The sequence below is a fragment of the Dromiciops gliroides genome, chromosome 6, assembly GCF_019393635.1.
Source record: "Dromiciops gliroides isolate mDroGli1 chromosome 6, mDroGli1.pri, whole genome shotgun sequence".
NCBI lineage: Eukaryota > Metazoa > Chordata > Mammalia > Microbiotheria > Microbiotheriidae > Dromiciops > Dromiciops gliroides.
In genome coordinates, this window is record NC_057866.1 from 244871404 (window position 1) to 244894858 (window position 23455).

Genomic DNA, 23455 nt, shown 5'->3' on the forward strand with positions numbered 1-23455 from the left:
ATCTTATGAATAAATGTATAAAAGCAAAAATATTGAACACATCCTTTATTGATCACAACATAATAAATGTTAGAATCAATAATAGTCTTTGAAAAAAAGGATTCAAACTCAAAAAGAGACTAAATAATATTATATCAAAGAGTTAGTGGATCAAAGAACAAAACACAGAAACAATAAACAATTTCATTAAAGAAAATGATGAGACAAACTACCAAATCTTTTGAGATACAACTAAAATAATTTTTAGAAGAAAATTTTATCTAAGTACTTTCATTAACAAAAGAAGAGAATGTACAGGTCAATGAATTGGTCATGTACCAAAAAAAATTTAGAAAAGGAACAAATCAGAAACCTCTAACTAAATACAAAAATATAAACTGAACATCAAAGAAGAGATGAAATTACAAGAAGCCATTGAGTTGATAAATAAAACTAGAAGGTGATTTTTAAAAACTGTAATAAAAAAGTAAACCATTATCTGATGTGATAGAAAAGAAAACCAAATTGCAAATATAAAAAATGAAAAAGGAGAATTTTATAACATATGAAAAGGAAATAAAGGAAAATCACTTTGTCCAATTATGTACCAACAAAACTGACAACAAATGAAATAGATGAATATTTCTAAATGGCAAGTTAACAGAAGAAGAAACAGATTTGAAATAACTCAGTCTCAGGTAAATTAATTGAACAAGTCATAAATTAACTCCTTCTGCCACCCCCCAAAAACTTAGGACCTCATGAATTTACAAGTGAATTCTATTAAACATTAAAATAATTAATTCTAGTATTATAGAAATTATTTGCAAAATAAGGAAAGGGCATTTCCTATTTAATTCCTTTAAAGGAATGAATATAGTCTTTTTTTCCTCCATCTTCTTCCTTTTCTTAGTTTATTTTTTTAATCATAAAAGTATTTTATTATTTTCCAGTTACATGTAAAAATTGTTTTCAACATTTGTTTTCATAGGATTTTTGGTTCCATATTTTTTTCCATTCTCCCTTCCCCCTTCCCTCAACACAGAAAGCAATCTGATATAGGTTATATATGTACAATCACATTAAACATATTTCTGCATTAGTCATATTGTGAAAGAAGAAGCAGAACACAAGGGAAAAACCTCATAAAAGAGAAAAAAAACAGCCAAGAAGTAGAAACAGTATGGTTCAATCTCCATTCAGAATCCACAATTCTTTTTTCTGGATGTGGAGAACATTTTCTATTGTGAGTTCTTTGAAATTGTTTTGGATCATTGCACTGCTGAGAAGAGCCAAGTCTATCACAGTTGATCATCCCACAATGTTGCTGTTTCTGTGTATAATGTTCTCCTGGTGGGGGCAGCTAGGTGGCACAGTGGATAGAGCTTTGGCCCTGGATTCAAGAGGACCTGAATTCAAATCCGGCCTCTGACACTTGACGCTTACTAGCTATGTGACCCTGGGCAAGTCCCTTAACCCTCATTGCCCAGCAAAAACCAAACCAAAACAAAAAAAACCAAACCAACCCCCCCTCCTCCCCCCCCAAAAAAAACCACACACACACACACACAAATACATTGTTCTCCTGGTTCTGCTCATCTTACTCAGCATCAGTTTGTGTAAGCACTTCCAGGTTTCTCTGAAATCCTCTTGCTCATCACTTCTTATAGCACAATAGTATTCCATTACTGAATATAGTCTTGATAGCAAAACCAGAGAGAGACAAAGCAGAAGAAGACATATATAGATAACTGTCTTGAATTTTGTTGCAAAAATATTAAATAAAATATTAGCAAAGAAGAGGTCAGAAAGAAGTTCAGAAAAAACACAGACGAGCAAGGCTATTTTGGAACTATTGAGTTAAATTTATTATATACTTTAAAATTGTATTTAATAGAGATTTGTAGTTTTGTATACAATTTTCTTTTTTCTATGCAGCTCTTCTAAACTGAAATTGGTAGAAATACTAGAAACTAAAAATTTATTTAGAAATGTTTGATTTTAGAAAAGTACAGGGGCAACTAGGTGGTGCAGTGGATAGAGCACCCGGCCCTGGAGTCAGGAGTACCTGAGTTCAAATCCGGCCTCAGACACGTAACACTTACTAGCTGTGTGACCCTGGGCAAGTGACTTAACCCCAATTGCCTCACTAAAAAAAAAAAAAAAGAAAGAAAGAAAAGTACAGTTATTTCCTACAACTCAATAAATCAGAATTAATCTGGAGGGGGAGAAACCTCAAACAGAAATGGAACAGAAAAGAAATGCTAACTGAAACAGAGGGAAGAGAAAATAAAAATAAAAATAGATTTTATAAATAGCTTGGATGGAGCCAAAGCTACTATTTCTACTTTGAGCTTCAGATAAACAGCAGCTCAGTATTTTTTTATTATAAAATCACAGAATCTTGTAGTTAGAAAGGACTAATAATGAATTCATAAACACTTATTAGGTGTTTAATAGGTAATAAAGCATTGTGCTCATAAGCTCTGGAGATACAAATACTGTTAGGTCCTATTAATTCAAATAAGGAGTTTCCCAGAAGGGGTTACATGTAGCAAATTCATACCATTCAAAGATATAATTATGTAAAGTATGGTAATTAGTTCTAACCCGATGGAAATATGCAGTATGAACTAGAGTACTTCATTCACTTCAGGGATTTCATTATTCACACCAATCTGGACATAGCTATTCAAAAACAAAGGTGGTGATAGGGAGTGACATTTATTGGCATTTTAGAAAAATCACTTTGGTGGCTGAATGGATGCTGGATTGGAGTGGGAAGAGACAGTATAGGTAGACCCACCAGTGGGCTATTGCAATAAAGGTGGGAGGTTGTGAAGGCCTGCACTAGAGTAGTGATGGTAATACACTAGAGTCAGAAGAGGGAAGTGAAATATTGGAGACATGTTGCAAAGGTGAAATCAACAGACCTTGGCAATAGATTAAATATGGTGGGTGAGAGATGGTCAGGAGTCAAGGATGACACCTAGGTTGTAAGCCTGGGGGACTGTGAGGATGCTGTCACTCTCTACAGTGGTAGGGAAGGTTTTGGGGGGTGGTTTGGATTTATAGGGAAAGATAATGAGTTTGATTTTAGACATATTGAGTTAAAGATATCTACTGGACTTCTGGTTCAAGATGTCTGAAAGGAAGTTGGATATATGAGATTGTATGTCAGTCGAGAGACTGGGGCAGGAAAGGTAGATGTGAGGATCATCAGCATAGAGATAATAATTAAATCCATGGGAGATGACGAGATCACAAAGTAAAGTAGTAAAGTAGTATGCCATTAAATTATTCTCCCCTGATCATAAGAATTAAAAGTCCAAATTAGCCATTCTTTCTACTATTTGCTTTTTTTTTTATGGGGCAATGGGGGTTAAGTGACTTGCCCAGGGTCACACAGCTAGTAAATGTCAAGTGCCTGAGGCTGGCTTTGAACTCAGGTCCTTCTGAATCCAGGGCCAGTGTTTTATCCACTGTGCCACCTAGCCTCCCCCTCTACTATTTGCTTCTTGTTCCTTCTGCATGATGAACTTGTCATTGTTCATGTTTCATCCCTGTGTGAACAAAGAAGTCCACATGCTAAAAGCATGAGCTGTCGCAGATAAAGAGCCACCAAGGAGCCAGAAACCATTGTCCTGAATTCTATTTGCTTTCCTATGTAGCAGACCAACCAACCAACCAACCAACCAACCAACCAACCAACCACCAATCAATTAACTAAGTTCTGGGGGTACAAAAAGAGTCAAGAGACAGTACCTACCCTCAAGGAGCTTACAATCCAATGAGACCAGACTTGCTGAACCTATTGCTTTTGAACTTCCTGTTATTGATTTTGAAATTACTCTGGGACTTTCAGGGATGCTCTGGTCTTCTGTGTCCCCAGTTTGAACTATTTTCAAGAGTCTTGTACACCACAGGTGTCAGACTCAAGGCAGGGCAGCAGGAACGAGAATAAAACATAACTGTGAAATATTTAACAACATAAAAATAAGATAGAACATGGATAATGTTAATATATGTTTTTTCTAAGTCTATATGGGGGAAAAGGGAGATTGGATTACCATCTCTACAACATATTGTCTTAAAGAGTTGCTTAGGGGGGCAGCTAGGTGGCGCAGTGGATAAAGCACTGGCCTTGGATTCACGAGGATCTGAGTTCAAATCTAACCTCAGACACTTGACACTTACTAGCTGTGTGACCCTGCAAGTCACTTAACCCCCATTGCCCTACCACAAAAAAAAAAAAAAAAAGAGTTGCTTAGAGCACTGAAAGATTAAATGAATTATTTTGGATCATATAGACAATATGAGTTAGAGAGAATTGAACCCAGGTCTTACAGGATCAGAAGGAAGTTCTCTGGGCAGCTAGATGGCGCAGTGGATAGAGCACCAGCCCTGGAGTCAGGAGTACCTGAGTTCAAATCTAGCCTCAGACACTTAACACTTACTAGCTGTGTGACCCTGGGCAAGTCACTTAACCCCAATTGCCTCACTAAAAAAAAAAAAAGAAAGAAAGAAAAAGAAGTAAGTTCTCTGTACCTTATAGCATACTGCCTCTTATATGGGGAGATAAGCTCATCAAATCAGTGAACTCACCTGATCTCCACCCACCTCTTCCTTACAATTGAAACAATGACCACATAGTCTGGGCATTCATAACCTCTTTTAGACTCAGGTCACTCATAACTAGTCTAGGCATGGCTCCTGTGCAGGAATTCCTAGACACAGTTCAGAGGCCTAGATTTAATCATTCTTGCCAGGAGCTACGCACATTCCAAATCCAGAGGTCTAGCAAATATGAGGAATGTGTGGCCCAGAGAAGTCATGATCAGTCCAAGTTTACACAAAGAGCCATGATCAAAGACCAGTTTGACTTTCTTCAGAGACAGTATTCTTTCCACTATATCATGCTAAATCCCACCTAACTGAGATTCGGTGACATTTATGAGATCTTAATTACCTCCTTATGGGCACCTAGGTAGTACAGTGGATAGAGTGCCGGGCCTAGAGTCAGGAAGACTCATCTTCATTAGTTAAAATCTGGCCTCAGACATTTACTATGTGCCCCTGGGCAAGTCACTTCACCCTGTTTGCCTCAGTTTCCTCATCTGTAAAATGATCTGGAGAAGGAAATGGCAAAGCACTCCAGTATCTTTGCCAAGAAAACCACAAATGGTGTCAAGAAGACTCAGAAATGACTGAAAAACAACAAATGACCTCCTTGTGTTGTTCATTTTATTATCCATGTTCCATACGTTGGTTGCCTATACTTTTTTCTTTTCTTTTTCTCTTTTTTTTTTTTTGCGGGGCAATGGGGGTTAAGTGACTTGCCCAGGGTCACACAGCTAGTAAGTGTTAAGTGTCTGAGGCCGGATTTGAACTCAGGTATTCCTGAATCCAGGGCCGGTGCTTTATCCACTGTGCCACCTAGCTGCCCCCTGCCTATACTTTTGAGATGGTTTTCCTACTCTAATGATAGATATATACAAATGTGTTTACAGGGCATTAACAACAACAACAAACAAACTTTTGGTAAGTTACTGTCTTAAAAGTTTAATGAAAAGGTACTATATTAGTAATGAGGGAATGCTTTTAAACTTGAAAACATTTATGCAAACTAGTTTAGTCTACTGTAGGGCTGAATTGGAAATCTCTTCTGTGAGAAATTTCCTCCAGAGAAAAACTCCAGAAGTTGTTTTGGTACTAGATTTTCTTCTCAGCCAGCAAGTCTCAAATCTTCCATAGATCAGAAGAACTTTGGTTCCATGATGGAAGGGTCCTTACAGGTCATCTAGTCAAACTCCTTCTTTGTACAAATGAGGAAACTGAGACCCAGAGAAGTTAAAAAAAAAACTTGCCCAAGGTCCCAGAGGAAACCAGAAGACCTTGTGACTCCAAATTCATCATTCTTTTAACTTAGGTATCTTACCTCTTAGGATAATCTTCCAGGTATTTTCCTTTTACATTTAAGTCACCATGAAAACTGTTGAAGAAAACTCATAAACTGGGAATTGAGTATAGTTGGTTACCATCAAGGATAGAAGTTTCTATATGTTTTTTCTTTCTTTCTTTCTTTCTTTCTTTCTTTCTTTCTTTCTTTCTTTCTTTCTTTCTTTCTTTCTTTCTTTCTTTCTTTCTTTCTTTCTTTCTTTCTTTCTTTCTTTCCTTCCTTCCTTCCTTCCTTCCTTCCTTCCTTCCTTCCTTCCTTCCTTCCTTCCTTCCTTCCTTCCTTCCTTCCTTCCTCTCTCTCTCTCTCTCTCTCTCTCTCTCTCTCTCTCTCTCTCTCTCTCTCTCTCTCTCTCTCTCGGCAATGAGGGTTAAGTGACTTGCCCAGGGTCACACAGCTAGTGTCTGTGGCTGGGTTTGAACTCAAGTCCTCCTGAATCCAGGGCCAGTGCTTTATCCACTGTGCCACCTAGCTGCCCCCTATATATTTTCCATGAAGGAACAACATATATTTTAATTTCTTTTTTAAAAAATAAATCTTAGCTAGTTCCTTTGTCTTACCAACTTTAAAGTGCTGTATAAATGCTATTTATTATCTGTCAATAAATTAATTTCAATATCTCCTTTCTTATTAAGTATTAATTACTGAAATGAATCTTTTGGTCCTAATATTGAGCAGAAAGCAGTAGATGAATCTCCCCAAAATATTGTAATATCAAATGTCTACTGTGACATCCCAGGGGATTTAGCTGTTCCTTGTCCCTGTGCTCTGACGGAAGTAGATATGCACAGCACCAAATCACCAGCAGGATTCAATTACAATATATTTAGAAACATAGCCCCTTTCATGTCATAGTACACTCCTGACAAACAGTTCAACTGCTAATGAAAATTGCTCAATTCCCTTTCCCTTAAGCCCCAAAGCTTCTTGGTCATCATATTGTTTGTTAAAATGTTCATGTGCCCTCCAATTATCCCTCTTTTCAGATTACAGTATGAAGATTGGAACTCTATGCTTTAATTATCATTATTTCCAGAGCAGTTTAAGCCTGCCAATTGCAAAGAGAAGAATCATTAGATACTAATGCTAGAAGGAAAATTGGAAACTTAATCCCCCATTACACAGATGAGGAAACTGATGTGCAGAGATATTAAGCGACTTGCCCAAGGTTTGTGAAGAAAGGAAATGGTGATTCTGAGTCTAGAATTCAGGCATTCTCATTCCTAGTCCAGGGTTTCAAACTACTGAGTTAATTTTTAGAATTAATCCTGAATTTACAAGGAGAAAATAAAAACTAGTATCACTTATTTTTTTCAAGGAAAAAATCTTGACAAATGCTGTAACACAAAAAGCTATTGTATGATATTAATAAACTCCAAATCTCAAACTCCTTAGATGTTTCATGTCATTTATAGAAACAAATTGCTATCTTCTTGTTTCTCAATTACATTTTCTTGGTCTTGAGGATAAGTGAGAGGAAAAACTGATATAGTTTAATATTAGATAGACTAAAGTATCTGGTCTGAGAGCATATTGAGGTAATATGACAGATGTAAAAAAAAAAAAAGCAAACTTTCAGTAATTTACTTAGCGATACCGCAGACAGAAAGTAATGGCTCCATTTATTTATTTTTGCTCATCTGTCATCAGCGGTGAGTCAAAAACTTCCTGTTGAAGCACTTGCCTTGACCTGACAGATGGAAACACAGTTGTTACCAGTTATGGAGAATGGAATACTTGGATAAAACAGAGCATGGTGATGGAATTCTTTACTAAGGAGAACAAGTAAAACCTCTTTCCTCATAAAAAACAAAAGAAGTAACTTAATCATCAATGAGTGATGGTGGATGAAGGCACAGTCTGGAACTGGGTGAACCATGTTAGTGGCCAAAGGAAAACCTGCCCTGAGCATGGCTTCATTGCATCCTATTCTGTTTTGAACTGACTTTAGTGGGCAGTCTGTGTCACCCCGCCTTGTGTTTATATCTGTTGTATTTCCCTCAACAATCAATGGAATCAATAATCATTTATTATATACAGTTAGTGAATGAGGTTTTGGGGAAGGGTCAAAGCATAGGTAAGACGTGGTCTATATACTCATGGAACTTAATGTCTAACAGAGTTATAAGATATCAACTTATATCAACAATTTATAATTAGTAAAACTATGTGACAATGAGATGATATGCACAGAATAAAGCATTAGATGAGGATAGAAGAGAGGCACCATTACCAAGTGTGGGGATGAGGGAAGACTTCCTGGAAGAGGAGGCATTTGGGTGAGCTTTAAAAGATGGGTAGATATGCAACAGGATGAGAGGTGAAGGTAGATACTTTAGGTTTAGGGACTAGAGTGAGTAAGGAAAAGAAGGCTGGAAAGGCAGGAGGCATTTTTCAGAGGCTTGGAGTAGAAGAGTAGGAGTTCTTATTTTACTTGGTAGACAAAAGGAGGCCACTAAAGAGTTTTCTATGAATAAGAAAGATGTTTCTAGCAGTGGTATGGAGAATAAGTCAGAGGAGAAAGTACAAGCAGGAAGAACTGTAACCTTAATGAGGTTATTTCCATAATCCAAGTGTCTGGTGATTAGGGCTTGTACTAGGGTGAATGGGAGCAAGAATAGAGTGGAGGGTAGAGACACAAGAGACACTGAAGAAGTATAACTGTCAGGGTCAGGTAACTAATTGGCTCTTAGAGGAGAAGGAGGAGAAAGAATAAAAAAATAATCCTGGTGCTGCAAAGATGGGAAACTAACTGAATGTTAGTGCCATGGATATAAATAGTGAAGACAGAAGGAGGTTTTGAACGAAAGTTTATGTGAAAGATAATAAGATCATTTGACACATGTTGGGTGGAAGAGTTCTCCAGGCAGTTGTATTTGGAGCTGAAAAGAGTCAGATCAGATGGAAGCGGAAAAGATTAGAATCAGACAACAGCAGCAGCAGCAGCAGCAGCAAAAACAATAATATATCATTTTATTCTCACAACAATCCTTCATGGCTAGTGATATTCTCTCCCCTCGCCCATTTTACAGATGATGGAACTGAGGCTGAGAGAGGTTACATAACTTGCTTAGGGTCACACAGTTAAGTGTGTCTGAGGTGGGATCTGAACTTGAGTCTTCCTGACTCCAAGTTATACTCCCTTATCCACTGTCTTACCTATATAGATTTGGAAGTGATCAACAAAAGGTGATGACTGAAGCTATTAGTGAAAGAAAATGCCATGGGAGGCAGTGTCAAGGACCCTTGGGAAATACTCAGATCAGAGGGTTGGGAGAAGCCTAAGGAGACCGTGAAGACAGAAAGACTGGCCACACAGAAGATTAAATGAGATAATATAGTGGTTTGGGGTCTGAGAGAAGAGAGCATCTAATGGGAAGTCAACAGTGTTAGAAGTCAGAGAGGTCAAGGAGAATGAGAATTGAAGAAAAAAATCAAACAAACGTTGGATCTGCCATTAGGGATCCACCATTATGGGGTCATTAGTGACCTCAGAGGAATTTTAGCAGACTGGATATAAAGGAAGTTACAATTTCAAGGGTCGAATGGAAAATGGAGTAAATGCATCGGATGTGGATAACTTCTTCAAAGCAATAAGGAGGAGGAGAGGGCTAGGACTCGGGTGTAATTCTTTGCTCCATTCCTAACTGAAAGCTGCCAGTATTTGTCCAGATGTTTACATTAACCCCATATATCTTTCAGTAAATGTTTAACTTTCTTTTTTTCTCTTGGGATCAGATTTGCGATGCCATGATTTTTGGGAATTCCCAGGGAGGAAACTCCCTCTACCAACATAGATTGGTATCTTCTCTGCAATTTAGAGTGTTACCTAGGGAACTGAATGATTGAGTGACTTGCCAATGGTTTATACAGCCAGTTCATGTCAAGGGTGGAACTTGAACTCAGGTTTTTTTTATTTCAAGGTTGGCACCTGACACTGCCTCAACAAGGCAAATAATAAACATTTATAAGCTCCTATCATGTGCCAGACAAACAGCAGAAAACCAACCCCTGTTCTCAAGAAACTCAGATTCTAATGGGGGAGACAATATGCAAACAAGTATGTGCAAATAAAATTATTTACAGGGCACGTGGATATTCTCCATCCAACTGGTTGTAATTTCGCTTGTGATTCTTCACACAGATTCTGCTTGGCACTTTGTTGTATCATGTACCCATGATTCCACAGAGGTGGTTAGTTTCTTCTCCAGGGCAAGTTACAACCCTTCCATGCTTTCTTATTGGATATAATTCTTGTGTCCATCTTTCTATAACTCTTCTCTAAAAAATACACCTAGGATTTCTCATTATTTTAATATCTTGGAGTTTCCAATGCATCACTTGAGCTGTCCATCTGTTGTCTCTAATTCTTTTTTTTTTTTTTTTTAGTGAGGCAATTGGGGTTAAGTGACTTGCCCAGGGTCACACAGCTAGTAAGTGTTAAGTGTCTGAGGCTGGATTTGAACTCAGGTACTCCTGACTCCAGGGCTGGTGCTCTATCCACTGCGCCACCTAGCTGCCCCTCTAATTCTTATCGCATGATCAGCCTCCCCTTTCCTGTCATGCATTTCCTGTCTTTTATATTACTTCTCATAGACAAGTAATTTCTGGTAACATACTGGAGCCTGCTTGTGCTCATCATGAATCTTTCCATTGCCCTCTGGGTTATCTGGGATTTTAGTTCTTTTGAGAATGTAATATTGGTGATTTACAGCCATATAGCCTCACTGGTAGGAGATTGGGGTTAAAAGAGATGGTTGTTTTTTGTTTTTGTTTTTGTTTTGTTTTTGTGATGGCAAGCAGTTTGGGGTCACTGAGAGCAATATGACCTTGCTTAATAGCCTCCTACTTAATTCTGGACATGGCTTATTGTCTTTCTACAGTACCTGTTAAAGATATTAATATTTATAGACTCATTTGACTGCTTCCTACCTCTTGCTGAAGTGGAGGCTATTCTAAAAAGGTCACCCTAGCTATTGCCAGCCATTTTTGTATCTGAATAAAGTGGCATGTATTTTGTACCTGAGTAAAGTAAATAAAGTGTTGAGGGTATGAAGTGTACCCCCTCTGATACCACAAAGTTTGTGAGCTGATGAAAGAGGAGAAAGCAGGGAAGGAGACATACAGGCCTATCCTACCACAGTCCTAGTAACACCTTCTAAATTTTCTACCCTAAGGCTAAGCCCTAGTCCTAGTTTTGGCTCTGCAAACCACAACAGACACAAAATCATGCTCTTATTCTCTGATGCACGTAACATCCAATTTGATGCCATGAACAAGGAGTGTATAAGCTCCTTGAAGTTGGTCGTCGTTTCATCATTTCTTTGTATGCCTGGTGGTGTTGTGGTCTAGGATACTAGTAGTTCTGGGAAGAGATCTAAGTTAAGCCCCCACAGTTTTACAACATCAGCTGGGACTGTTGTGAGCAAGGAAATTGTAGTACAGACCTGTGACAGTTTTGGTTTACTTTGCCTCAAGGTAATTTGATCTGGGACCCAGCTGTGAGCAATAGCAATATATAAGTGGTTTTTAGGACTTTGGCAGAGAACCCCTGAGACCCTAGGAAACTTCCTTGCCAACTGCTTTTAACTTCCTTGCCTATGGCTTTTATTTTCCTGAACTGTTTTCAAATGCCTTGGCTGCTGCTTTTATCTGGAGGTATTAGAATACATTTTTAGTAAAATGAGTTGATTTCAATCTTGAAAGTTCAAAGGAGCCTTGAGAGTGATCCATTGCATGACCTGCAGTACTCAGCCAGGTACCCGATAGACAGTTAATGACATTTGTTCATCAATTGGCCATTTTTTTTTTATTGAAACAAAAATATAAAGATAATGAACAAGCTAGGTTTGGCTGTTTTCCTCTATGGACTCCAGGAGTGAACTTTGTGCTCCCCGGAGTTAAAAAGTTTGCTTCTGAGGTAGAAGAGAAGTTTTTGTGAATGAAAACTGTATCTGCAATTGAAAAGATGGGACTAAAAGCACACAGGAAGAAAGGCAGTAGGGGCAGCTAGGTGGCGCAGTGGATAAAGCACTGGCCTTGGATTCAGGAGGACCTGAGTTCAAATCCAGCCTCAAACACTTGACACTTACTAGCTGTGTGACTCTGGGCAAGTCACTTAACCCTCATTGCCCTGCCAAAAAAAAAAAAAAAAGAAAAAAAAGAAAGGCGGTAGATTTTTAAAAAGTGCTTCTTGCTGGTTTGTTTGTTGGAAGAGTTCTGACTCGGGATTTGTGTGTACGTGATGAAGTAAAGAGAGTGTATGTCATAACTAGACCTCAGGGGTGTTGTTAAGGTTTGGAAATACATTTTATGGTGCTTTATAAAGTTCAGAGAAATGGAGACAGATGAAACTATAGCAACAGTGCTAGAATTTCAGAGATCTTTCCCTTTCCTGGTGACCTCCTCCTCAACATTTCCAGTTAAATAATCGAACACTCCTCCCCCCACACAAATCCCTAAATTTCTGTTGCTGTTCAGTCATTTCAGTTGTGTCTGACTCTTCATGACCCCATTTGGGGCTTTCTTGGCAAAGACACTAAAGTAGTTTGCCACTCTCTCCTCCAGCTCATTTTATAAATGAGGAAATGGAAGCAAACAGGGTTAAGTGACTTGCCCAGGGTCACACAACTAGTCAGTGACAGAAACTAATTTTGAATTCAGGTCTGGAGCCCTATATACTGTGCCACCTAAGTGCCCTTAAATTTTTGTATACGTATTTTGTATAGGTATTTGGATACCTTGTCAAAAACACATACGATGCCTGCTAACTTGCAGGTATTAGTGAATGGCTTGAAGAATTCTCAAATTTGTAATTTGTACTATGGTTCGTAGAATTACAAGTAGGGATAAGTATTATGCAGACTAAGTTATTTGAGTGAACCAGTTGATTCTACATGAAATTTAAGACCATAAGTTAGACAGGGTTATCAAACTAGCCAAAATAATCTAAAATGATTCTCAACAGAGCTGGGTTGGAGTTTTTCTGGCCATCCTTACCACCCACCACAAATACCTTAAATAACTTTCATGGCTTCCTAATTGGCATTTCACTTAACAATAAATAGTTACATCTTCTTAGTCAGACTGACCTTGAAATAGGCAAATTACTCAAGGTTACACTTTGAGTTAGAGGCAGAGCTTAGACAAGAAACAGGGATTTGATGATTTAGGGTAATCATTATTATTATTATTATTATTTTTGGTGGGGCAATGAGGGTTAAGTGACTTGCCCAGGGTCATACAGCTAGTAAGTGTCAAGTGTTTGAGGCTGGATTTAAACTTAGGTCCCTCCTGAATCTAGGGCCGGTACTTTATCCACTCTTCCACCTAGCTGCTCCCTAGGGTAATCATTATAAAAAAATAATTACTTACCATATTTTTCTTTTTTCATGATTGTAACTAAAAGTTTATTTTCTAACTCTCTTTCTCCATACTTGTTCCCAAAAAATTCTACTGAAGAGGAAAATAAACTGATGCCAGATCCAAGATCTTACGAATTTTGGCTTTTAGAAGGTTTCAGGTTTTTAATTTCTGTCCATTAAATTATTCCTTGATATGACATTATACTTTTTTATATAACTTTTATTGGACTACTCTTTAAAAAATCAATAGACACTTATTTTTATTTCTTTCCTTCTTCCTCCTCTGGGGGAAAGAGGGAAAGAAGAAAAAGAAAAGCCTTATAATAAATAAAAATATAGTTAAGCAAAACAAATTCCTGCATTGGTTAAGTCTGACACCTTTTCTTCCTATCAGGTATAGGACAGCTATTTCCTGTACCCAAAAGAAATTCTTAACACAAAAGACTCACAAGCACACATTGTACATTTAAACAAACAGTAGTATCGTAATTACAGTTATATCCTTCCAGAGGTTTGATACTGAAAACATTAACGTATGAAACATTTTGTAGGACTTCCGAATCCACAATTCTGAATCCACTCAATTTTACACGATCTAATCAAAGGCCGTGTCTTCTGGTAAGCCAGGCCAGGGATGAAGCTCCTCCTCTTGTCTGTACTTGTCTTCTCCAAGGAACCCTGTTGTAGTGAGAGGGGGCAACTCTTTCATGGAGCAGCCAGCACTGGCTAAGGGACCCTGGCTCTCCCGAGCTCACAAACTCACAGGGTTGCCTTCAAGGCCCTTGAAAAAGTTATCTTTACTTACTGCCTCTACTTCCTCTCACTCTCTTCTCAAGGCAGCCAGGCAAAGCAAAAAGCATTTACTAAACACTTGCAATATGCTAGGAATTGTGCTAAGCACTGCAGACAGAAACCCTTTGTGATCTGGACTCTGACCTCATTACTCAAGTGAAGCTGCTCTCACCGAAAGGAACTAATGATCTAATTGTCACATTGAGTGGCCTTTTCTCAGTTCTCATCCTTCTTGATCTTGGTTTGTGTGTGTGTGTGTGGGGCAATGAGGATTAAGTGACTTGCCCAGGGTCATACAGCTAGTAAGTATCAAGTGTTTGAGGCTGGATTTGAACTCAGGTCCTCCTGAATCCAGGGCCCGTGCTTTATCTACTGTGCCATCTAGCTGCCCCCATCCTTCTTGATCTTGATGTAGACTTTCATACTGTTTACCATCTTCTGCTCTTGGACACCCTTTTTTTTTCTCTCTGAATTTTCATGACCTTGCTCTATCCTGGTTCACCTTCTACCTATATTTTCTTGTCAAAGATAATGGAGTGGTTTGCCACTTCCTTCTCCAGCTCATTTTACAGATGAGGAACTGAGGCAAACAGGGTTAAGTGATTTGTCCAGGGTAACATAGCTAATAAGTGTCTGAGGCTGGATTTGAACTCAGGAAGATGATTCTTCTTGATTCTAAGACTAGTGCTCTATCCACTGAGTCACCTAACTGCCCCAACCAGTATTATTGCTTCTTCTCAATCTCCTTTGTTGGCTCATTATTCATATCACATTTCTTAATTGTGGCCATCCCCCAAGATTTATTTCTCTCTATTCTTTTCTTTTCTTCTTTCTCTATTCTCTCTTTCTCTATCAGTAACCTTATTAGGCCTTTCTCTCTCTCTCTGTATAATAGACCCCTGGACTACTTCTTCATATTCAAAGTACTGTCTACCCTTGTGGCCTCATCTTCTGATTGGCTGCTTCCTTCAAGAACCTCCAAATATATGTATGTATATATCTATATATAGATATCCATACAGATATGGATATCTCCCGTCCTAATATTTCTCCTGAGCTTTAGTCCTGCATTACCAATTGCCTATTATACATTTAAAACTGAATATTCTCAAGACATTTTAAACTTGAATGCTTAAAACTAAATTCATTTTCTTTTCCCCTAAACCAGGGATTTTCACTTGGAGTTTGTGAATTTAAAAAAAAACATACATTTTGAAAACTGCATTTCAATATAATTGGGGTTTTTTGTAACCCTATGTATTTTACTTTATGCATTTAAAATATTATTCTGGGAATGCATTCATAGACTTCATCAGGCTGCCAAATGAATCTATTATGACAAAAAAGGCTGAAAGAACCCCGCACTAAACCTTTCCTCCTTCCAATCTTTCCTGTTTCTTCAGAGGACAACATCATTTGGCAGCTAGGTGGCTCAGTGGATAGACCGGCCCTAGAGTCAGGAGGACCTGAATTCAAATCTGGCCTCAGACACTTGATACTTACTAGTTGTGTGACCCTGGGCAAGTCACTTAACCCTCATTGCCTGGCCCCCCAAAAATGCTTATTGATGAATTTATATTTTTCTAATTTGTTTACATCTGTATTTATTCATTTTGTATTTTATTTCTATATCTAAATATTGTCTCCATTAAAAATTAAGCTCATCGAGATTGAGGAGTGTTTCATTCTTTGTACTTGTAGCTTCAGTGCCTAATACATAGTAGGCAGTTAATAAATATTTAATGATTGGTTCAAGGCTGAAATGTCCACCTTGCGATTGATGTTGAGCCATCTCTGCTAGAACAAAGCAAGCAAGCAAGCAGAAGAGGCGTCTGGAGGGGTTCAATGTTCTGCTTGTCCAGCTGAGCTTTTCCTAACAGCCATACGTGAGCAGGGACCATTTTCATCAAGGAGAGGGTGTTTGACTCTCTCTCTCTCATCCATCAGGGAAAGTCCCAGAGAGATCCCTATTTGCTACGTATTCCAGAGAGAGCAAGAGAGCTGGATGATCATGTCACCTTTTATGTTACGTATGAAATTGAAAGACACCAAGTCCGCAGCACATGATTCTTTCTTTCCTTTTCTCCTCACATCTAGTCACTCCGAGTGTTTTCAAGTTTTTCTTTATCATGCCTCTTGGCTTTGTGGCTGGACTATTATTATAGGCTCTAATTTTGTCTCCCTGTTTCCAGGATGACTCCTCTCTAAGCTATCATTGAGTAGCTAGATGGCACAAGTGGATAGAGTGCCAGCCCTGGAGTCAGGAGGACTTGAGTTCAAATCCAGCCCCAGATACTTTCTAGCTGTGTGACCCTGGGTGAGTCACTTAACCCTGTTTGCTTTAGTTTCCTCAACTGTAAAATGAGCTGGAGAAGGAAATGTTAAACCATTCCAGTATCTTTGCCAAGAAAACTCCAAATGGAGTCACAGTCAGACACAACCAATCCACAAAACACCACCACCACCATCTGCAACCCAGTATATTCTCATTCCTAAGACATTAATTTGCACCCATCACCTCCTAGTTAAGAATCAATGGCTCCCCATGAACCAAGCACTTTAACTTGGATTTTAAGGGACATTTATTTTTACTTCTCTCTCCAAATCTATTTCTCATTAGTCCCTCACATAAAGACACTACTCTGGATCAACTGGTGCACTCATCTCCCCTCAACATACCACAAGCATTTGCTCATGTGGTTCTCCTTGTTGGGAGTGTTCTCCCTCTGTTCTTTCATTATCTTCCAGTACCTAGGTCAAGTCCTATCTTTCCCACAAAATCTCACCTGACCAATCCCATCCACAGTAAGCCCTCCCTTTTCTGGACTCTTGTTAGACTTCCTGTCTCTACCATTCATTTGACATGGAATGTGTGCTATCCTGCATTGTTGAAGGGCAATATGAGGGCTTAGAGTCAGGAAGGAGTGGGTTCAAATCCTTCCTTGAACACATGCAGGCTGTGTGACCCTGTGCAAGTCACTTAACCCCTGGATGTCCCAGGGAATACTCTAAGACTCTTAAGATACAAAATTGCAGCTGGTCTTTGATCTTTCTTTGCATTGGTAATGGGAGTTTTTATGTCAATGGAATCACAGGTCCAGGGCATCCTATAATGTGATGTCATCTGAAATAAACATCTAAAATAAAGACACTGAGAGTCTTTAGAGCAAGGATGCTGAAATTATAGGACAGGGCAAAGGATATTAGGCCCAGAGTCTGATGACCAGGGCTCAAATCCCAGTTCTGCTACTTGGGACTCTCTGATAACCACAGAGGAACACTGAATGTACTTGATACTTTCTACCCACCTCTTCAGGGAGTGCACAAATCACCAGGGTGAAAGGGGGACACCATAGGGAGTGATTATCATTGACACTTGAGGGTGAAGCCAAAGACAAAAACACCTCACGGTTACAAAGCACTTTCCTCACAAGTACAGATGAGGAAATAGGCTCAGGGTGATGACTTGTCTACAGTTACATGTCTAGTGATCGTTGGGGCAAAGATTTGAACTCAATTCTTGATTCCAAGTCTTAATCTTTTCAATCTACAATGTTGCTTAAGAATTCCTGATATAATAAAATAATTAATGAAAAACAAATGAAATATAATAAAATGCTAAAACCAATTATAAATATATGATAATAAATATAATAAAATAACAAAAGTAAAAAAAATAATGAAATTCTTTGGGAGTTAGAACTACTTGCCAGCTTTGCATCCCTAGTTCTGAGCACAGTGAGAGCCTTGTACTTTTTTGGGGGGGGGAAGGGTGGTGGTGGTAGAAATTGCTTTGGGTGGTAGGGTTCAGAAAATAGCAAATCACATTTAACTTTTAGTCTTAAAAGGTTGCCTGGGACATGGAAGTAAATACCCATGATCATACAATTAGCACGTTTCAAAGGCAAAATGTAAACGCAGGTTTTTCTGACTCCAAAGGCAATCTATCCACTCTACCATATTGCTTCTCACCTTTTGCCAAGTAGGTACTTAACAAATTGATTTTAACATTAGATTACTGAGATACTGCAAGTTTACTGTTACTACCTACAATAGCCACATTATCTTGCTTTTGTTGGCATATTTCTTTCCTTCCTTCCTTCCTTCTCTCCTTTTGTTAAGTGACCTGTCCAGGGTCACATAGCTAATAAATGTCTGAGGCCAGATTTGAACTCAGGCAGGTTCTCCTGACTTCAGGCCTGGCACTCCATCCACTGTACCATCTAGCTGTCCTACTCATATGAAATAGTAAAGGTGAAATACCAAGAACATTCAACTTGGATTAAAGAGAACTGAGTTTAAATCATAGCACTGATGCTTACTATTTTACCTAAGTGACCTTAGACAAGTTACAACCTCTATGAGACCATTTCTTTATTAGCAAATGAAACACATATTACCATGCCTCAGGATTTCTGTTTCTTTTAAAAATTTTTTAAAAAATTCATTTTCAACTTAAATAGTAAACACAAAAGAACATTTCCATGTATATAGCACAACCTAAAATGAGGATTCACAATTAAACCATGAATTTACATTTTGCAATGTTTACTTTCTTGGAAAAACTATATAAGAAGTACTAGTAGTCGTTTTCAAAGCCACCCTGCTTTCTATACATACATTTTCTTTTATTCTCTACTGTGCCCTTTTTTTTTAAGTGAGGCAATTGGGGTTAAGTGACTTGCCCCGGGTCACACAGCTAGTAAGTGTCAAGTGTCTGAGGCCAAATTTGAACTCAGGTCCTCCTGACTCCAGGGCCGGTGCTCTATCCACTGCACCATCTAGCTGCCCCTACTGTGCACTTTCAATATATTCCCTCCCCCCTCCCCAAGGTTTTGTTTTTGTTTTTTTTTGCCTGGCAATGGGGGTTAAGTACTTGCCCAGGGTCACACAGCTAGTGTCAAGTGTCTGAGGCTGGATTTGAACTCAGGTACTACTGAATCCAGGGCCAGTGCTTTATCCACTGTGCCACCTAGCTGCCCCTTCCCCAAGGGATTTTTTGTTTTGTTTTTTGCTTTTTGCAGGGCAATGAGGGTTAAGTGACTTACCCAAGGTCACACAGCTAGTTAAGTGTCAAGTGTCTGAGGCTGGATTTGAACTCAGGTCCTCCTGAATCCAAGGCCAGTGCTTTATCCACTGCGCCACCTAGCTGCCCCTCCTCAGGAGTTTTAATGAAGGAAATGCTTTGTAGACCTTAAAAGTGAGCTGCATCCAGTTTCTAACGATTGTTATTCTCAAGCGAGTAGTTAGAACACTTTCTTCTTATTCTAACACTTAGAAAAAAGTCACACGAATCAAAGGTATGTGTGTTTTAATTAAGAACTGAAGGTTTGTGGTCATATTCTTCCTTACCCACTGCATCTTTAATTGGTCGTGGATGTCCCTCATTCTACTTCTGTGGTTGAAGGCTAGGTTTAATGATAGTGAGAAAGGATAAGGATAGAAAAATCTGCACAGAGTCTTCCAATGAACCAATAATATAACCTTAAAGTAGATTTAAGAATGATCCAGGGGGCAGCTGGGCGGCACAGTGGATAGAGCGCCGGCCCTGGAGTCAGGAGTACCTGGGTTCGGATCCAGCCTCAGACACTTAACACTTACTAGCTGTGTGACCTTGGGCAAGTCACTTAACCCCAATTGCTTCACTTAAAAAAAAAATGATCCAAATTGTTCATTGTTACCTAAACAGCAGATCAAGACTCTATAGACAAGAAGCATCATATATACGCAAATACATATTTGTGGGAAATAAGCATTTATATAGAGCCTTTTGTTCAGTTGTTTTTTCATTTGCATCTGGTTCTTCATGACTCCATTTGAAGTTTTCTTGCAAAGATACTGGAGTGGTTTGCCATTTCCTTCTCCAGTTCATTTTAAAGATAAAGAAACTGAGGCAAACAGGTTGTGACCTATCCAGGGTCACACAGCTACTGAGTCTCTGAGGTTGGAATTGAACTTGAGTCTTTCTGATTATAGGCCCAGTGCTCTATTCTTTTTCTTTTTCTTTTTTTTTTTTTTTGCGGGACTATGGGGGTTAAGTGACTTGCCCAGGGTCACACAGCTAGTACATGTCAAGTGTTTGAGGTGTAACGATTGGAATAACGCCACCTGCTGGATACTTACTGTAGAGGAGTTCTGCCCATGAAGGGAAGGTCTTTGAGGGCAAGACCAGGAGTCAGGAAGTGACGCGGGCTAGTGGGAGGAGGAAGGAAGAGACTGGCGCTCAGTCTCGCTCTCTTTCCTCTGGACTCTGGCGGAGAAGGGAGCTAGAAATGCGCTCTCCCTTTAATAGATAGGAATCTAGACCTTTCTCTCTCTCTTTACCAAATTCTTATTCTCCTTAATAAATGCTTAAAAGTCTAACTCTTGCTAAAACTTATAATTTATTGGCGACCACTCATTAAATATTTTAGACAGACTAGCTAGAATTTTAGCCCTTAACAGAGGCCAGATTTGAACTCAGGTCCTCCTGACTCCAGGGCCGGTGCTTTATCCACTGCGCCACCTAGCTGCCCCTCAGCGCTCTATTCAATGGGTTAGCTGCTTCTGTGGCCCTACTGTGATAGTCAGGGTGAAGGAGACATTGAAACCCCGCCAAGAAACTGATTGGACTAGGATTTTAAGCTTATTTTTGAAAGGGACACAGTGGAGTTCATCTTAATGCTGACTCATTGTAAAAATTATTATTGTAATATCCAAAAGAAGTTATAGATGGAACATACATTTTGTTAATCCATAAACCCACAAATTATTGGAATACTTGTGTTCAGAGTACAATTGATACCATTTACAATGCCAACCAAATGAAGGGAGAGTTTACTTGGGAACTATGTACCCCAAAGCAATGTCACCATATAATATTCAGAAGTCATTTGTCTACTATTGTCATTCTTAATGAATAATCCACAATTCCAAGAAAGACAAACAGCTAGAAAATCAAAAATATATGATGCTTTATTGTCAAAAATAGACAAACTTGAATTTCCTTTAACAGGAATATTAATTTAAGAACCTCCATGAGCTGTCACCATCTTGTAAGCCAGAAAGACACAAGTGAAACCAGCAGCTGTTCATGGAATAAAAATTCCACATCCATGCTGAGGAAGTCCTAACAGGGCTTCTTGGCCAGCCATACTTAGAGAGATATGGTACTCGTTAAGCCACAAACAATAACAGATATCTACCACAAGTTCCACTGCAATGGTCTAATTCCCAAACACTATACACATTCGATTTGGTGGAATCCGGCATAATCCCAAAGGAACTAATTACAATTTATGACAGCTGTGGGACAAGACAGTGGATCCCAACAATTTTTTGAGTAACACTGTGCTTATTGTGCTAGAACCCCTGCCTCAGGTATGCTTGGTGGTAGGTGGTATCATTTGTTTCAGGAGTGTCCAACTGTTTTTGACCCCCTTTGGTGTTTTCTTGGCAAAAATATTGAGTAGTTTGCCATTTCCTTCTCCAGCTCATTTTACAGATGAGGAACGTGAGGCAAACAGGGTTAAGTGACTTGCCTAGGGTCACACGGAAAGTAAATGTCTGAGGCTGGTTTTGAACTCAAGTATTCCTGATTACAGGCCCAGCACTCTATCCACTTCATTACTTAGTTGCCCTAAATTTGTTGTGTAAGAGTATCCGGATAAATGAACTCTTGTTATCTCAATTTACAAAATCACCTGTCACGAGGAAACTAAGGCATTGAACATTGAACACAACTGAAAATTGTTATACTAAGATCAAAGTTCTCATTATCATATACTAAACAGTGGGAAAACTGATTAGAGGACAGAGTTAGCCTAGAGTTCAGGCCATGGGAAATTTAAAAACAAAAAGATTGAGGTATTTGCCTGAGTTACCCAAACTCTTGATAACATTTTTGATGCTATGATAAACCAAGTCTCCATAATCATTGGCGACTTCATGTGAATATGCTGAGCCTGATAATTAGAATAGTAGCAAATAAGCAATTTGTAATCCAGTTATTACTTGAGAGGCTTGTAGGAGCAAGAAAAGTGCTCAGAAACAGTTGTTCCTGGTTGTTGTGTTTTCCTGTAGAGAGTCAGGGAAGATCAGAGCAATGAAGAGTGGCTACCAAGGTGAGAAGGTGATCAAAGATTAAACCCAAGAAGTGTTGAAAAGAAGCTAAATAGCCAAGCCCATCAAATAATTCTTTGGGCCACAGAAAATGATCAAGGATTAAATCTAATGGTTTGGGGAAAGGCTTGTTAAATTAGAGGTCCATTGAGAGAGGGATTGGATCAGACAACGTCTTCCTGAAATCCATCACCATTATAGCCGCAGAAGCCCAGCCTGACTTTCTGGGGTTTTTGTTTGGGCTCTAACAAGAGCTGATCATAGGATCATAGATCTTACAGTACCCATGCAGGGTATCTAGTCCCCTCATTGCTTCAGGGGAGAGACGTGGTATAAAGCACTGGATTTGGAGTCAGAAGAAGTCCTGCCTCAGACATTTATTAGTTATGCGACCCTGGTGGAGCCTCTCAACCTCTCCGATCTCAGTTTCCTCATCTTTAAAATGATCATGTTAGACTTGGTGGAATCTAAGGTCTCTTCCAACCCTAAAACTCATTTTACAAATGAGGAAACTGAGGGCTAGGGAACTTAAAGTGACTTGACTAAGGTAAGCAATATAGGCAGGATTTGAACTCAGGGCCAGTGCTCTATTATTATCATGCTGCTGCTCTGCTTTATTTATCACCTCTCCCCATTCAAAAGATAGTGTGCAATATAGAACCTTTTAAAAGTTGAGCCTATACCTTACAAATAAAGCTGAGTAAAACCGTGAAAAATTTGTTGAAGTTATAATGCAAGCTTGTTCCCTCCATATCTTTGAAGGTGGCAAGAGAAAAGACAGTGTCTCTGTAACATTCCTAATCAGCTCTTTCCAAGGGTCAGTTTGAAGTTAAGCTCAGAGACTTAAATTCCACCTTGTGGGGATAGGAGCCCTTCAATGCAAGGTAGGAGTGATGGTTTTCTGAGCTTTCAGACATTTTTGTATTGGCTGAGCTTCGTTTAATAAGGTTATATAGTTGGAAGGATTATGAAGAACCTTTAAAGTGCCATTATTAAGAGCAAACTAAGCAAAACGTCATTCATATTGTCAACCAGTTCAGCTCCAGGACTGACTGGTTGGATGTAACTAATGAATTAATTACTGAGTGGCCTGCCTGCTTCTGAAAGGATGGGCCAGAGTGGATGCAGCTCCCCAAATGAAAGACTATTGCTCACCACATTACCTCCTGCTCCATCCCATTTTTCACTGGCTATGGTCTTAATCAGTGGAGGGTGTCTACTCCCTTGGGGATGTTTTGGGCTGGCCACAAGATTAATGCTTTGG

At 39.0% G+C, this 23455-nt stretch overlaps 1 protein-coding gene across 1 annotated transcript in view; it reads right to left on the reverse strand.

The window, feature by feature from the left end:
* Nucleotides 1-21027: 21027 nt before the first annotated feature.
* Nucleotides 21028-23455, reverse strand: part of DDIT4L (DNA damage inducible transcript 4 like) — a 7557-nt gene continuing 5129 nt past the window's right edge. The window contains exon 3 of the mRNA XM_043972517.1: nt 21028-23455. This exon is cut by the window's right edge and continues 642 nt beyond it. The gene's annotated coding sequence lies outside the window, so the exon portion shown is untranslated.